Raw genomic sequence first — 17,533 nt, 5'->3', positions numbered from 1 at the left:
CCCCTTGGCAATGGCTGCTGTGCATCCTGGGGCTGGAAGATGAGGTGGACCTGCATCAGAGATGGAGGGAGCAGACAGACCCTCCTGCTTTCCTTGAGACCCTGCCTGGCGCAGTGCTCCTGGGTAATAAACAGGAGATAGCACCGCTCAGACGGCAGAGGAGCACATGCAAGTGAGGGGGAGCAGATGAGAGGGGATTACACCAAGAGTCCTGTCACCATCAGCGCAAGCTTCTCTTCTTTTGATTCCTTGCAAAAAAGAAAATGGTTCCTGTGTGCTGATGGTGGCTCTTTGTGGCTGTCACCACATAACCACTAGCACAAGGGGTGGCGCGAGCCCTCTCAGATGCTCCTGTGCTGGCAGGCATTGGCAGGAGGCTCTCAGGGCTGTCACAGAGGCCCGGGGAGGGATCTGTGGGTGTTTTCTCAGAATGCTGTCACTGACCGGAAGAAAATGTTTCCTTTGGGGGTTTATCGCAGGACAGCAAACAGAGGAAGTGAGTTTTCCTCTGCCGTGACCAAAAGAGCTGGTGGATGGGTGGTGTTGGTACGGTCCTGCTTAGTCATGTGGGGAGGAGATTGCATTGTTAAACCTCCACGCGTGGTCGCTCCGTCCTTTCCAAGCTCAAGGTGGGATGGGAGTGGCAGCTAATTAGGAGTTAATAATTTACTCTTTTGTGAGTGATGGATGCACGGTATTTGCACTCCAGGCTCTTTCCCCTTTCAGTGTAAATACTTTAACTTGTTGCATGCTGGTCACTTTGAGGATGATCAGCATCTGTGGCCTCACAGAAGCAGCATCTTCTGGCTGTGAAGGGATTGCTGTGTGTTTTTTGGCTCTATGGCTGACAACCTTTTCTCCTCAGCCTGCAATAGCCTCTATGCCCATGTGCATCCCCTGGCTGTTTCAGTCAGTCTCCAACAGCTTATATAGCACCAGGCCCCTCACATATTTCTGGTTTTTGCTCAGCAGCTGTTTTTTTCTGTATGATGCTCAGTTTTCTTCCCAGATGTGTTTAAGTTACTTTGCTTGGAAAACAGCAATGGAAAAATAAAAAAAAAAAAATCTGGCTTACCTTACAATGGCTACAAACTTTGTTGGCCTGGTGTTTAGGGATTTAGCTGAGGCAGGTTGGGTCCCTTGCTGCCACCACCCATCCTGGTCTATGTTCACTGTCAAGTCTAAAATTTGGTGTAAAATCTTGAGCATCTTCCAAGCTGAGAAGTCCACTTTGGAGATGATTTCCTTATGGTTTGGCACAAAATAATTAGCTGAAAACTACTTATCATAGCCTGCTGGAAAAATAGATCATATTTCCAAACACCTGCTTCCTTCTTTAAAATCGCAGCTTCTGATCTGTGTAACGTTACACTGACAAATCCAGGTCACTGCTTTTATTGTGATTAGGGCCGTATGTGCTGTGCTTCAGCCTCTGCCCGAGGCCTGCTGCCCGTGTGTGAGCAAGCAGCGTGGAGAGAGGCAGTGGAGAGGGTTGGATGTGGTGCTGGACACCATGTGGCAGGGTCATGTGGAGATAGGACACTGCTGTCATAGGGGCCAGTGGCTTCCTTGCCTCAGCAGGGTACAGCAGAATTGTGCAGGATTGGCCTGTATCAGGCTCTGATCCCCTGGACAGGCTGTCTCACCTCAGTAGAAATGTGGCTGCAGCTGTGGGAGCCCTCCTGCCTCCGTGTGAACTGAGCCACATTTACTGCAAGAGCTCAGCCCTGCAGGCCCAGGGTTATCTATTGGGCAGGACTAATGCATCCAGGTTTACTTTGGGTTGCAGTTCACATGGAGGAGCTCCCCTGGGGGTTGGAGGGAGCAAGGGGATGTGTGGACATGGGGCCAAACTTCCCCACATCCCTTCCCACCCCTCATCCCCAGTGCTCGTCAGCAGGAGGTGACGGTCCTTTGGTGCCACCTTCCCCGTGTGACTCTGGCAGAGGAGCTCTCAGGGGGCTTCAAGAGCTCTGGCAGAGACAGCAGCGCCTCACTGGGCACTCTCTGGATCCTAATACACACAGCCCACTGGCCATCCATAAACCAAACCAGGCAGAACACAATTCCCCCTCCTCCAGACATCCAGTTGCAAGGGAGGTTGTGTGCCTGTATGGGAAATTCTGGGGGAAGCACACTTTATGTGGGTTATCTGAGGGCATGGGCTCTGTCTAGTCTTATTTTCTGGTACTTTTTTTAACGGTGAGTGGTATGTGAGGTTATTGTTATTTTTAAAAAAGGAAATTTCTACTGGGGGACTCATTTGCATTTTGGTAAACTTCCTTTCTGACCCTTTTAACTTGAAATTGCTCTAGTGTCCCTCCAAAAATCATGCTAGTAGAGAGAATAGACCCTGCCCTCTCCAATGGCAGGCTCTGCTTCAGACTCCAGGAGACAGATTGCTGAAGAAGGCACGAGAAGAGACAGTGAATAAACATTACAGCTAGACAAATTCAGGCTCAATAAAGGTGTACATTTTTCACAGTGGGCTTAGTTAATCATTGGAGCAACTTGTGTAGGGATTCAGTGCATTTTCCTTCACTTGAAGGCTTTAAATCAAGCCTGCATGTTCTATGTTATGCTTTAAGCAGAACTTGCAGACTTGATTCACAATTGCCTGAGTGAGGGTTTTTGGTCTGTTTCGTGCAGCTGGACAGAGCAGATGGTCAGAAAAAGATCTCCCTAAGCGATCTGTGTTTAAATAAGCAAACAAACAACCCCCTCAAAAGTGATATCCACACATACAGATGGATGAAAATCACAAGTCCTTAGCAATACTAGAAAAGGAAATGTTAGGTCTCCGTAACAGACCAGTTTTGGTATTCCAGATGCAGGCTAATTTGCAGGGAAAAGTGGTAAACGGTTGGTGCTGAGGAGGATGGTGTTAAGATGTAGTGCTTGTTAGGGAAATGGCCCTCACCCTACAGCCCAGTGGTGTTGACAGGAGCCCACAGTGGTGTGTCCCTGCTCCCTGACTTTTGGATTTCCACCATGCCTGAATGAGGTGCTTCAGGTCTCTGAGCACCTGGAGGGGGATTCAAGGCAAAGTTGTCCCAATTAGGCAGCACAGGGCGAGGCTGAGCTCCTCTTTAAACCCAGCTGCCCAACCTGGGTCAGCCTGTACAGCTCTCTGAGCACTTGGATCAGGCCCCTCTCCTCTAACAGTCAACCTGAGAAGGCACCAGCCCTCCCAGAGAATGTCAGGGAACAGTTGGAGCTCTTCATTAGAGAGAACCTAATTAGACATTTATTATTTATGTGATTTTACATTAATGACCTGGCAACAAGATTTATTTCTCAACTTATTTGTTTCACAATGTGGTTTCTTCAGCAATCAATTGATATTTGGTTAGCTTAATAACTATCTTGTTAAAATTAAATTAAATGCTACTCTGATTTAACTGTATTAAAATAAATGTTGTCATTGTTAATGAAATGCAAATAACTATTTAAATTGTGGCAGTGCTTCATTGAGTTGCCACTGTTGGGTGGAAGGATGTTGAAGAACACACCAGCGAGGCGGGGGATGACAGGAGGTGCTGAGAGCAGGGACCCCAGCCAGCACTAGCATGGCAAATGGGAGCTTCCCCCTTGCTCCAGCAGGTCCTGGATGATAACTGCAATGGTATATGAAAGCAAAGTTTCTCTGGTTAGATAGGCAATCTGATACTTAATTTTCATTATTTGATATGCCTACTAGGCTACAAACATCTAAATGCAGATGCAGGTTCTTGGTGTCTGAATAGATATTTAACAGACAGTGAATTAAAATGAGGGAACCCTGTAGTGTGGGACAAAATCTGACAGAACTTTGGTCCTCATGCTTATTTACTTCCTGTCACCTTAGATTCCCACGGACAGAGACCTGTGTCCCCTGCTTTGGCATACATGGATGGAGGCAGGATAGAAGGAGGACTCCTCTCCAAGTTCCCACTGTGAAACACCTGTCCATCCCCCCTCCCCATCACACCCCATTTCTCTGGCAGGTAGCAAGAACAGACACAAAAAAAGTCATCAGTGAGTTTGGTCTGGAAATAAGGATTTACGAGCAGACAAGCAGCTCACTTGTCTCTGCTGCTAAGGTCTAAGGAGAAATCCCTGGATGCAGGCAGTGGGTTGTCAAACACCAGCAAATGGTGTATCTCTGCAGATCTTTCCATCTTTGCAGATGGAAAGAGCGATGTCCATACGAAAGTTACAAAATGAGGGTTTTCCACAGATACGGATGCCTACGTGAAATAGTAGAAACAGCAGCTGGAGTCGTCAGGAAACAAGTCCCGATGTGTTGCTAAAGCTAAATGGTGAAACTACTCCATCTGAACTCTGTGCTGGGCAGGGCCAATCCAGCTGCCTTTGTGGTGGGCACTGATACCACTTGTGATGCAGGAGGAGCCAGGGCGGGGCTGCCTGGGGAGGGAGAGGTGAGTGCAAAGACCAACCTCCACAGGTAGGGCCAGGTGGACATCTCTGCATTTGAAGGGGTCTGCACATTTCTGGGAACAACAGAGAAAATTAAGGTAATGGTGCTGCACAAGCAAATGGTTTCATCTTTTGTTTACATGTGCAGATAAACGACCCTTTGTATCCCTATCGGCCAAATTTGTATGCACAAGTCTTTGTTACCGAGTTACAAGTACTGCAAGAACAGCACAAAGGTTACAAAGTTTGAGCAATGCCCACAGGAAAATCTTTGAAATAACTAACTACAGAAAAGGATCAGTCACAGGGTGAGCTCCCAGTCCTTCTCTCTGAAAGCATGAGCACATCCAGGCATTAAATATTGACATAAACTGTGTAACCAGTTAACTGGGCAGCAAAGAGCAAACTCCTAACACAAAGCATGTTGCAGCTTGTAACGCTTGTACTTTTGCCCATGTGTATTACCGTTTATTGACAAAAGTGCAAGGTGCACACGTGCATGCCACAGGGAGAAGTTATTCAAGATGAAGTGAGGTACTGGACCTGCATTCCCTCCACAGTCCAGACACAGGCATTTCATCACAGACGTGATTTTTGTTCCCCCCCTGGATATAATGATGCAACAGACCTAAGCCTGGGGGATATAATAGATAGAATGAAAAATCGCGGCGGGGGGAGGAAGGAGTTAAGTTGAGCTCAGTACAAAATGTGCAAAGATTTAGACTTGGTGCGGTTTTTAATAAACTTAGATGAACAACATATGATGCCTTGTGTTATATTAATCTTCCAGTGCTTGATGCTGCACATGATTTTCCAGCAGCTTTCATTTATTGAATTCTCTGCTTAGATTTTTAGTGAAAAGCAAAGAAGATTATGAAACATCCCATTTTTAATTCTTATTTAATTGCATACAATTAGCTAAATACATCATTTGCTACAAATCCAGTTAATACATAGTTAAATGTAATTTTTACAATAGTGTGCCAAATGACATATTAATAATATTTGATATCGTTAGCACTAGATTACAAAAATATTTGCATACTGCTTATTAGGATGTGATATGATGCATTTCCACATTAGTTGACTATGTAGGTGACTAAGGATTATGAAATAATTCTCAACCCATAGCCTGGATTTTAAAACTTGCAGATTTGTTTATTTATTTTAGAAAGGAATAGTCAAGTTTCTGACACAGTTTTTTGGCATCGTTTTCTAGAATAAGTGTATTCAGCCTTATTCCTGTTCAGACTGCACTTTTGTAGTTATACTTAGTTTACTTCAGTTCCCTGAAGTTTGATTTCTTTATTCCTCTCTACTTTCATTCTGCCCAGAATGATGGGGGGAAAATTGATCCTGCCTTGGGGATGAGGGACCAGAGTAAATGACCTCTGTGAGGACTTTCCAGCCCTGTTTTCCTTTGATCCTGCATAGTCTGGAGCTATCATGCATCCAGCCAGCTCATGGTGGAGTCAAAACAAACCCTTGTCCACGCTTATCTGCCACATCTGTCGTGGGAAAAACACAGCAGTGCAGCTCCAGCCATCCATCCCTCAGTGCTTTTGTCACAAGTGTGCTGGTGAGACAGGGAGAAGCAGGGCTCTCTCCTGGGTTAGATGTTACTGCTGCTGCCCTGAGGGTGCTGGGATAAGCCCTTTGCCTTCAGGCTTCTCATTGAACCCTGGGATTCTGGCTGCCTCCCAGCTGGAGGCTGCTGTGCTTCCTGACTGTGCCGAATGCCCTTCGCTGCAGGGCCTGGGACACATGGCATGTGGCAGTACTGCCCTGTGCTGCAGGGGCTGGGACACATGGCACGTGGCAGTACAGCACTGTGCCACACTTGCAGACAATTTGAAAGTGTCACCTGATGTTGTGCAGCGCAGAAAACCAGTGGCAGCTTGTGCCAAGGTGTGCCAGCCAGTGGTGTGCCAGAAACATCAGGATATTGCAAGAGGGACTTGAGGGTCCAGATTTCATCCCGATTTTAAATTTTGTCTTTCCTAACCCTAGGGATGGCTCACACCAGGGCTTTGGCCTGGTCCAAAAGCCATGACAGGAAGCATTTGCAAACTTGAAATGATATTTGGCTTTCCCGGGCCACCCAGTATCTGGGCTTTCTTTCCAGGGCTACAAGTACTTCCAGGTGTTTGGGGCAGAGCCATATGTAAAAACATCCTTTTCAAGAGCAATAGCACTCTGCCACTTGTGCTGTCTGCAAAATGGAAGCAACAACAAACAGGAAACCTTAGGGATGAGGGTCAGGCAGAAATACAGTTCTGACAACTAGTTGGAAACAACTAAAAATAATGATTAATTTAGAAAAATCAAAATGAGGTGTTACTTTAGCTGTGGTGCCAAGTTGTGGTCTGAGTGGCCTGGAGGCTGGAGCTGCTAGGTGTGTGGAGCAAAAGCCACAGCGAAGCAGCAGGACTCAGGATTTATGCAATATCTGACATTTGTGATTTTCTTTGAAAATAAATACAAGTAGCTGCAACTCAAGAAATGCACAAACTCTGCCCCAGAGCTGCTTTTACTATTCAGAGGAATCACCTCTGGCAGGATGGGAGTTTAGTCTATGCTTTTCCTGCAGTCTTCGGGCTGGATACCTGTGTCTGTACTGGTGGTAACACCAGGCAGGCAACAGGCTGTGAGGGCTGTTTGACAGCTGTGGGGTGTAATGATGAGCTCATGGAGGAAGAACAATTGCTTTGGCTTTTATTGTGTCCTGGATTTTTTTTCAAAAGTAAAGTTACAGGATGCTCGTAAAGGGTTTCTTTATTTCTTTCCTTCTTTCTTTGTCTCTTAGCGCCTTGAGACAAAAGTATTTAACAACAGAGCTTAATAGAGTGTAAAGTAACAGCAAAGAGAAAACAGAGAGAGGTGAGGTGAACATGAACTGGTTTCCGCAGCCTTTGACAGCTCATCTGGTGGGAATAATGAGTAATTTATGTTGCATTCCCCACTTCAGATTATCGAGTGGCTAGACTGAAGCTGGGAAACTCTCCAGGTCCAAATCAGATACAACAAAGGGGATATTTGTAGTCTTTTGTGTATTCCTTTATTGTACTCATTTTTATTAATTTCCTGATACTGAAAATATTTGGGGTGGGGAAGACAAGGTTTCACATCCCACACTCTGTCCTTGTGGTAGCTGCTGAGGGTGCTGGGATCAGCACGTTTGTGGCAGGTCTGTGAGGCTGTGTTGCCAGGTTCAGATGAAATTCAGTGTCAGGGGGTCTGTCCTGCTCTGCCATAGAGCCTGCCCTGTCCTTGAGCCCACCACTGATCAGCGAGAAGAGACTGAAGAAATAAAGTGCTTGGGTTTACTTTACCAGTAGAGAAGGGTCCTGGTGAAGTACCACCAAATCGTTTGCTGGTCTACAAGCAAGTCAGTCTGCCTCTCCAGGTCCAGACTGACACTCCGTTGGTTCTGCTTTGTCCCATAAACTGGGTTACCAAAGGATGGCCTCCTCCTCAGCAGAGAGCACAGACAGGACGAAACTGCAGTCTCTGTCTGCAACCTCAGCCCATAGGCAGTTCCTCCCCTGCTGTGTGTCTGACAAACAGCCTGAATTCCTAACCCGGTGGCCATACAAGCAGTCCCAGTCTCACCCACAGGGTCAGCATTGCTACAGGTATCTCATCCTGCCCTAGGGAGAGATGAAGGTCAGAGAAACACTTGGCCAGGTGTATGACTTCTCCCAGCTGTCCAGGGTATGCTGAAGACAAATTCTCAATTTGGAGCAATTCAAGGAAAGACAATTAAATCTCAGTAAGTTCAGAAAGCAGTGTTTTCCTTAAAATGCTCCAGAAAGGTGCTGTGGGATAGTGTGGTCCACATGATTGTGAATGCTGACCTCATCAGCTGCTGCCTCCAAACTGGTCGTCCCAGCCCCATCCCTGCTCCTGGCACAGCTTTTCTGTGTAACAGAGACACTTATATGGGGCAGGACAATGCTCTGTGGTCTGAACGTGCCAGGGGAGTCAGGGTGACCCACTCAGACCCCTGGGAGTGCCGTGCCTGCCTGTGTCCTGCTGCCCTCCTCACCCTTCAGAAAGGTTTGTGCGGCTGTGTTTCAGTTGCCTAAAGGCAAATGATACTTGGTAGACTGGGAAACAGCTCCTGTCCTGTAAAAACAAACAAAAAGAACCGACAAAATCCAAATAAACCCCTTAGAGACCATTTGCTACTGCAATTATTCTAGTGTAAGGGGTTAGGATAGCTCTGGTTAGAGGGGGGAAAGAAGGGATTTTGGATGGCAATATATTTTGGCTGTTTTGCAGTTAACAAAATCACATGCGACCCCTAACACTTAAGGGCATTTTACCTTGCAGATTGCAAATAACTTTTTTTGGGTAACTTTTTCAAATGTGTCCTGTTTCCACTTATTCACACCAGCAAAGATTATTGGAAATCGTTATATAAAAGTTAACATTTCCATTTGTTTCTGAACACGTATGTCCTTGGAAAAAATACACCAGCAATTCCTCTGAGCCTGATACTCTCCAACCACAATCCTTTTACACCACTGCACCCCTCTTTTGTAGACAATATTACTCGCTCTGGCTTTGTACTAGTGCAGCTAGAAATAGAATTAGGGTTTCTACCTCCAGTCAGCATCATTCGGCATTAATCCTCTTTGGCAGAGGCAGCAGCCAGCTCGGTGCCAGCTGTTGGCAGGTCTCTGTGAAGCACTGGACTAGATGTCGGTTTTAGAAGTTGAAAATACACATGATGTTTAATGGAGAAGTGTCTTTAAAATGAGTGACTACACTTAAAAAATTTAAGGCAGCTGTTAGGATGGGCCCTCTGTACTCCTATGAGCATTTGGTAGCTGCTAAGGGAGGAAACTGAAAATTAATCATCTATTTTTTCCATTCTCATGCCAATTTACTCTATTAGCATCTCAATATCTTGGTTTGTCTATAAAATGAACAAATTACTCACCTGGACACTCCACCACAGAGCAGTGAGGCTTATCCAATATCCTGCAATAATAATGTTGTAATTGTAGCCACCGCCCTCAAAGGGGCTGAAAGTGTTCAAAGGAGAAATCATCATTCTAATCTTGTAAGTGGGGAAAGCGGAACAGGGAATGGTGGTGATGTGTCAGAGGGGATGAGTGGCAGCAGCCAGGCTTCCCGACGCTCCCTGCCTCTCCTGCAGGGCATCAGGTGTGATGCCAGGACAAGCAGTAGGGACAGCACCATAACACAGGAGTCTTCTCGTACACCTTGGAATACTCTGGCTCTGTACACAGCATACAGCTGTGGGATATTGGGCTGTGTGCAGGGGGAGCTCCTGCAGAACCTTCTCAGCCTTCTCCTGCAAGTGAGATCAACCATATGTTCCTTGCAGGGTCAGGGCTGGATCTGTCTATTGTAAGAATCCATAGTTCTTCTCTCTAGAATTTGATATTAAGAATTTCATAATGCCATTGCCTATGTACACTTCCTCACCTTGTTCTCCTTGTATCAGTATAAATCTACTTTTTTTCTCTCCTTTTAAGCACAGGGCTAGTATTTCTTTCCATCCCACACAATCTAAACCTAGAATACCTGCAGTTAGCTTAAACACTACTAACAAAACCTATGTTTGCAAAGAGTTGGAGGCAAGATGATGTAAAGTTCATATATGAGTATATGAAAGCCAAACTAGCCTTTGGATAGCTATGGATAATTCTTTCTGTCCCATAAAAGACTGGTAGTTCATATTGTTTTCCATATTTTATTTGCTGGGTTTTCATACTGATTATGGTATTTATTTAAAATAACAAGCTATGTGAGTCCATCCAGTTTCGAAGAACCCCACTGCCACTGCTCATTACAAGCTATGATTAGTGACAGGCTGACATTGTTAATGTCTGCAGGTATTCTGAATATAGACCTGTCTTTTGTGTGTAGTTCTCCCTTCTGGTTACCTGGGACTTGTCTGCTTGTATTCCCTCACCTCAGATCTTTACCAACCAGAAATTATACACTTGTAAAACAGGCATGCTGTTCTGTTACAGTGAATCAATGGCTTTGCTCTCAGTCCTCTTTTTATGTGTTATTAAAAATAAAAATAAAAGTTTTTCTACATACAGCATGAGTGCTGTTGCTGATTAAAAGCTTGCATTGGCGTTTGAACTGAATCCTCAGCCACAAGGTAAAAATGAAGGTAAAAGTTTGCTGACCGCTTGCAGCTTCATGACATGTTTCTCTGAAGCTGGAGGTGAGAGAGGAAGACACAGTGATGGGTCTTAGGATTGGGTAATGGACTAGAGCTTTGTCTCCAGAAGACTGAGTTTTGTTTTCTAGTGCAAGCTGGTGTTGGCTTAGACCATATTCAGATACCCAGCTGAATTTTTGGCCAACTTGTAATGTAGATCTGCTGTTTTGATTCATTTATATCCCTAGAATATAACTTAACTTCCCCATTAGCCTGTACTTTCACTAAGAAATCATATATTTAAACAGGGCTTACAGCCAAAACATACAGCTCCAGTTTCAGGTTCTACAAGAAGTCAGCAATGGTCGGGTTTGCTGTGGCTCCTTGCAAGTGTAGGACAGCCCATACAACCCTGCAGCTTGCTGAACAGCAAGAACTCGTGGTCCTAACTCACATTAGAAATGCTTTAGGGTTTTAGTCACAGGATGTGCATATCGTAGAATGGTTTGGGTTTGAAGGGACCCTAAAGATCATCTAGTTCCAACTCCCCTGCTGTGGGCAGGGATGCCACCCACAGGATTATATACATAGGTATATCCAGGCATGGAGATATATAATTTATATATATATATATATATATATATATGTACTTTTCTTCCTCATGCAGTCTTCAGAAATGTGTGCCCTGCCCCATATGATGGGTAGAATGGTCTCTTCCTGGAGCTCTGAAATAATGGGTTTAGAGTATGGCAGCAAGGAGAGCAGCATTGCCACACTTGTAGGACAGCACTCAAACGACAGGTTCGAGCTGTATCTCACCAGAATTTACTTCCACTGGAAACTGAACCACAGATAATCTAAACAGGACACGTGCAGAAGATTTTTATCTCTATATTGCTGCAAGAAGAACAAGAGAGTCTCAGTTAAAGGGGAAAGAAGCCCTCTCTCTGAGCCCTGTATTAACATGTTTTTCATTTCTTTCTTTCCAAGTTGACCAAAGTGAAAGCAATCTGCCTCAAATTTCATAGTCAAGATTTTGTGCCAAGATTAGATGTAAAGTGGGTCAACTATTCAAAGCTGGTAATTTATGTGAATACAAGATTTGTACCAATTTGTTGTTATCTAAAATGACTAATGTTTCATGAAAACAAATTTCTGCTTGTGGATTGCTCTGAGAACAGCAAATACTGCTTTTGTACGAACATGTCCCTTTCTGGCACTGTTTGTGGCTGACTGGTGACTTCAGCCAGGCAGACCTCTCTCCCTCCTTGGACACTGGTGGCTGAGGTGCAGAAAGGCAGGGTTGCCCTTGAAACAATCCAGGAAAGAGTGGGTGTCATTTCTAGAGTGAAGGAAGAGCTATGCCAGATGGATTAAAATATTTTTAGGTCATCTAATGTTGTTTGGGGAAAAAAAGATATCTTTATAATATATATTTGCAACCATAAAGACTCCTGAGACTTGCTCAGGGCAGGAAAGAGCTGATTGTCAGGCTTTTATGTGTGTTGAACTGATCAGTGTAATAATGAGAGGTGTAATGGGTACATGGCATTCATTGTTAATACCTCTCCTAGGTGAGATTTGCTACAGATCTGATAATTTTATGTGTCTCCAGCATTGCCTGGGACCTGAGCAGGAGCCTGTCAGGCACAAGGCTGCAGGGAACATCCCTGCCATGGTTCTTACATAAGTGTGGTGTGTACTCTTGCCCTATCCTTTGCTTTTCCCATGCCTTCCTGCCCTGGCAGCAAAGCCCTTTGCCCCAGGGCAGGCTGTGGGATGAAAGCATCTCCCTGTGGAGGGAGGGGATGAGTCCCCTGAGCCCCTGTTTTCAAGGTACCCTGCCTGACTGGGGTGGCCTTCAGCAGACTCCGATACAGGGCCAGGGCAGAGCATCAGGAGTCAGATGGGTGCTCACTAAAAGCAAAGGGCCATTTGGCATGTAGTCATTAGCCATTGCCGAGTGCATTAGTCCTCTTATGTCTTTCAGAACGTCATCCTTTTATAACAGAAAATTGCTATTTTGTTCCAAGTAGACTTAATTTCTATAATAAGAATAAAGCCTTTTAATTAGGACTATGAAGAAGCAAAATATCCTGTGCTTCATGGGAAGGGCAGTAGCTGCTAAGCTCAGGGAAGGAAATGGGTCATGGAAGAGATGCTGGGGCTGCTGTGGTGTGGTGCAGGGTATGTCCCTGCACCAAGGTGGCTGCCACGAGTGTCCCAGAGCCCAAAGGGCTGCCCTGTGCCACTGAGACAGCACTGGCAAGGTGTGCTTGGCCTCTTCTGGCAGCAAGGCTTTCACCTTCGTGTGCTGCGATCCCTGTGCCTTTCCAGCCTGCCCGGCACCTCCACATTCACTGTCCTGAAAAACCCTGCTTTTTGCCAGAGATTAGGATGGATATTGTGTGGATTTGGCTCTGTCAGAAAAACAAATTTTCATCATTTATGTTCAGTTTGTGTGATTTTGGGATTGGCTCATCTATTGATACTTCCTTTGTTGCTAGCATCCTGTTGCAAGCGACTAACGATAGCATGTCATTTGTTGGTCTCCTCTTCATTCACCGTTGCTAGTTAATTAAATGAGACTTCGGTGTATTTGGTCAAGTCCTTTCACTATTCTGTACCTTAAAATGAGGTTAGATGGAGTGGCCTGGTTCTGGTAACAGCAGAGCGTGTTCCAGTGGAACGCACAGCGTCCGAGGGGGCCGGGAATGGTGATGGGCTGTGAGCTGCTCCGGTACGGCGGGAGGGGATGAGAGCATCCTGCACCATTCATTGTCAACCATCACCACCTAGTGGCAAAAAGGCTCCGTCTGGATTCAGCTGCCAGCTTACGTGTCTCTTTCAAGCCTATTTTCCTTTCCCCCTAAAAAAAAACTCAACCGAATTTTCAAATAGGGTACACATCGGCTTGCTGATCACAGACTCACATCGGCTTTTTTAACAATGTAAAATTTCATTTCCTGCGAGGAACCACTTCTGCCTCACGCGAACTGGCATCCAAACTGACTCATATATGTTGTCTCCTAGACACCTCGACTTTGTACATAGATAAAATGGAAGTGGTTTAGCTTTTGCCCAGGAAGTGAACAGACCTTTTACGCCACCCAGACTCACATGTAGGAGAGCACCAATCCTGAAATCCAAGGAGACAGGCATCTGTGATGTATGTTTTCATCTACTTATATCAAAAGGAATAGAAGCCCCTGTCCCTAAAATAAAGGTAATCTGGTCTCCTAAGTCCAAAGTCCTAAGTCCTACCCCAGAGAACAAGGGTGGCCATGCTATATGGTGTTGAGGTAGGAAGGGCACCTTCACCTCCTTGTTAACAAATGGTTAGCAAAACTAAGAAGTTACTGAAGTCCACTAAAAGAATAGATGGTAAAAGAAACTATATTGCTGTCCTTGTCCTTTCTTTAGCATGGGCTGTGTTAACCAGTTTCAATTGCCTCTGCTGCGTTTTCCTTTTCATTCTCCTCACCCACACTTCTGAAATCTTAAACTTATGCCTGTCCCCCTGGCAAATGTTCCTCCTGGGTCACCTGGCCCCAGGCTTTTGCCTTCTGCTTGTTACCCTCAGCTGCTCCCTCAGAGGGGAGTCTATGGGTGAAATCCAGGTAGTGCCTGGTAACAACAGTTTCTTCAGATGGAGATGACAATAAAACTTACCACCAACAGTTCAATGTACTCACTGTGGCAATTAAATTAACTGACAATGGAGTTATGGTTCCTTCATTTAGTTGTGATTACCCTTTTAATTTCATGATTTCCTAATGGATAAAATGCTTGCTGCCCTTAAGAAGTGTGCTGGCAAGCTGTTTGTTGGCAGAGCAGGCTCCCTCTGCTCCATCCCTGAAGTAGTGGCTGAAATACTCCTCTACCTCTGGGGGACCAGACCAGGGCAGGATGAGCTTGTGTGTGCATACAAACTGCCCTCTGTGTTTTTAAACCCTGTTTTCAAAGCTGCTGCGTGCAGTAGAGTTTTTCAACCTCCCCCCTCCCCACCGCCTCCCATTCCCTCAAATCTTTGTAGGGGGATGGGGGAGCCCAGGCCGGCATGGGAAGTGCACAGCCATGCTGACAGTCACAGGTGCATGAGAAGCAGAGTCATGGCTCTTGTCACAGAAATAGGTTCAGCTCCTATAAATCCAACTTGCTCCAGCTGCCATTGCCAGGCTTTGGGTGATGCCTGATCAATCCCTTGGTTCCTTCTGCCTGGGGGTGGCCCAAACTTGGCCCAAACACTGTGGCATACCCTGGCAGCCTGCAAAACTGGTGACTTTCATGTGCTCCTCTCAAGCAGGTGCCTCCACAAAGCCTTAGAGGGTGGGATAATTAAACCACATCATACTTAGGAGGTCACCTCTATACCCTGAACCTCAGAAGCACTGGTAGGCCAAGCAGGCTGACATAGAAACAATTCCAGGCTCACTGGTGGCTGAGTTTCTTAGCATAAGCCTTGTGGATTTGGGGTGATAGAGGTTCATGATAAAACATTCCAGGTTTTCGGCCTGCTTTTTCTATTTTTTCCCCCATGAGAAAAAGAAATGAAAAGTCTCTTCTGAGCCCACTATTTCCTACCAGGGGGAAAAATTCCCAGGAATTTGCTATAGATCCTGTGATGCCAAAAGTGATTTTCAGTGAAAGGTGTATATACAATTCCTGGACTAGCTTGTTCATAAATTTATTTTGAAAACTTTCTTTTGGGGTTTCTATCTAATAGTGATATGATCCTAATGAAGAGTAAAATCAGAACAAAACAAACCTTCTTTCAGTTGTTTTCTTGACCCTCTCTCCTCGTGTGCACACCTGGGCTGTAGTTTGCGTGTACGTGTGTTGTTTTTTGATGAGTGTTCAGCCTCCCCTCTCTTTCTTACCACCAACAGTGCTGGCTGGTGGGAGATCAGAAATCCCTTTAGGAGCAGAGGTCTGCGACACCTGCCCGAGCTGTATTTCAATGAAGGGCAAGTGCCATATGTATAACATTTTTGAGAAAATACTTCTGGAAGTGCAGGGCACTCAGCCAAGGTTATGGTCTTTCTGTGGCTGAGGGGTGATGGGCTGCAATGTCCTCTCAGAAACACACACCTCTGACCTTTGGTTGGCCCACTGTGTGTCTGCAAACAGGCACGAGCAGCACGAATGGCAGCAGGCAGGATTGTCACCCGGGCAGTGTAAAGCCGGCAGAACAAGTGGGAATCTGCCACCTTAGTGCAGCAGTTGTCCCCGGCCTGCCAAAGAAAGCATTTTGCAAGCATCTCTGGTGCCATGCAGGGGACTTACCAGCAGGCTGAGGTCCAGGAAAGGCACTTGCTGCATGAGACTTCTCTCATGTTGAAGGGACTGAGTTAGCAGAAGGCAGGAGGGAGCTTGGGAAGCAGACAAAAAAATCAGCAAAAAAGCATGAAGGGAAGTGTTGCTGTGAGAACCAGCTGACGGTCAGTGGGGCAGAGCCCAGGCAGAACTGCCCGACCTGGCCGGCTGCTGCCGGACACCGGGCACAGACCAGAGAGAGCAAGTGCTGACAGCACCCCGAGCACAGGCTCCCACTGTAAGGCAAATACTCTGTGGTTTGAACAAATACTGTGGACGGAGTTTGGGGAATTTCTTGGAAACCCTCATGCTAAAGTCTGTAACTCTGAAATTAGTGATTAGGCTGCAAAAAATGTGTCTGAAGTGTGATTTAAGGTGTGAACGTGTCAGGCCGTATCTCTGCTGATGTTTTGTCAGTCAAAGCCCCAGAGAAACAGCAGGCAGTAACGAGTCCCCCAGCCTTTCACTGCTGACTTGTGACTCTGACTTTCCCTCATCTCACACCAGCACACAGTAAATTCTTCCAACCTGTCACATTTATCTTGGAAAGTGACTTCTCAAGGAAGGGGAGTATCTCTCCTCCTATTTCCTTTTCCCTCTCAGAGAAGAGCCTCTTCCTCTTCCATAACATAATGAACTCAAAATCTATTATATATATTTTTTTCCATGATTTTATGAAAAATTCAAGCCAACTTCTACCTGCCTGCAGTGGGAGATGCTAGGACTGAGACAGTGAGAGGGGAAAGGCTTATCAAACCAATGACTGCATTTAACTTATGTTGCTTGTTTCTCCCTCTCCTTGGAGAGACATACAAATGAAAATTCAAGAGACCAGAATAAAAAAAGCGTGACTAGGTAGAGGGTGGCATTAGCAACAAAATGGGAAAGGACATTTTGTTTGTGTTGCAACAGGATCTATTTTTAAGAGCTTGATGTATGTTTCATGTCATAAAATCACTTCTGGGATTATTTTTTCTAAAAAACCAATAAAAAATAATGCCCATGCCCACTGCAGAGAGCACTAAAATAGTCCACTCCAGCCACTTCAGACAGGATGTATGGAAACAATCAGCATTAGTCTGAGGTAAGAACAAATAGAGGCAACTATCTGATGACGCAGAATAAAGAGAGAAGAGCTGGATTTTGCTCAAGTAGATTGAATGAGCCAGTGGCATTGGAAGGATTATTAGGGATGATGGAATTGATAATTTGTTTGACCTAGGAACTGCTCTAATTGGTGGCTGTCCCTTTGAATATGAATATCCCATTGAATATTTGCAGTAACTCTCCTTGAAACAAAACAAATGTGTTCAGATCTCTTCTGGGTTAGGAGGGAGGCTGTTTTTACTTCAGAGGTGGGGGAGGGTGATCAGATGTCATTCAGTGCTTTAAAACATGCTCTTTCTTGAACTGGCAGGAGCATCTCTCAGTGATTGTTTTTTCTATGTATAGCTCTAATTAAAGGTCTGGGTTTCAATTAGTCTGTTGTTTTCCTGGCCTATAATATCACATGTTGGTCAGAACATTTTGTTTTAAGCAGAAAGCTCACCTGTAAGGGCCCAGCCAGTACACATACTGCTCTGAGGTATTTTTAGTTATAGATGAGGTGGGATTTTAAATATGAATAGGGGAACGAGGTATCCAGGT

The sequence above is a fragment of the Empidonax traillii genome, unplaced genomic scaffold (assembly GCF_003031625.1).
Source record: "Empidonax traillii isolate 1590-97213 ecotype Southwest subspecies unplaced genomic scaffold, ASM303162v1 scaffold498:size1131258, whole genome shotgun sequence".
Lineage (NCBI taxonomy): Eukaryota > Metazoa > Chordata > Aves > Passeriformes > Tyrannidae > Empidonax > Empidonax traillii.
Note: the sequence above shows the minus strand (reverse complement) of the source record.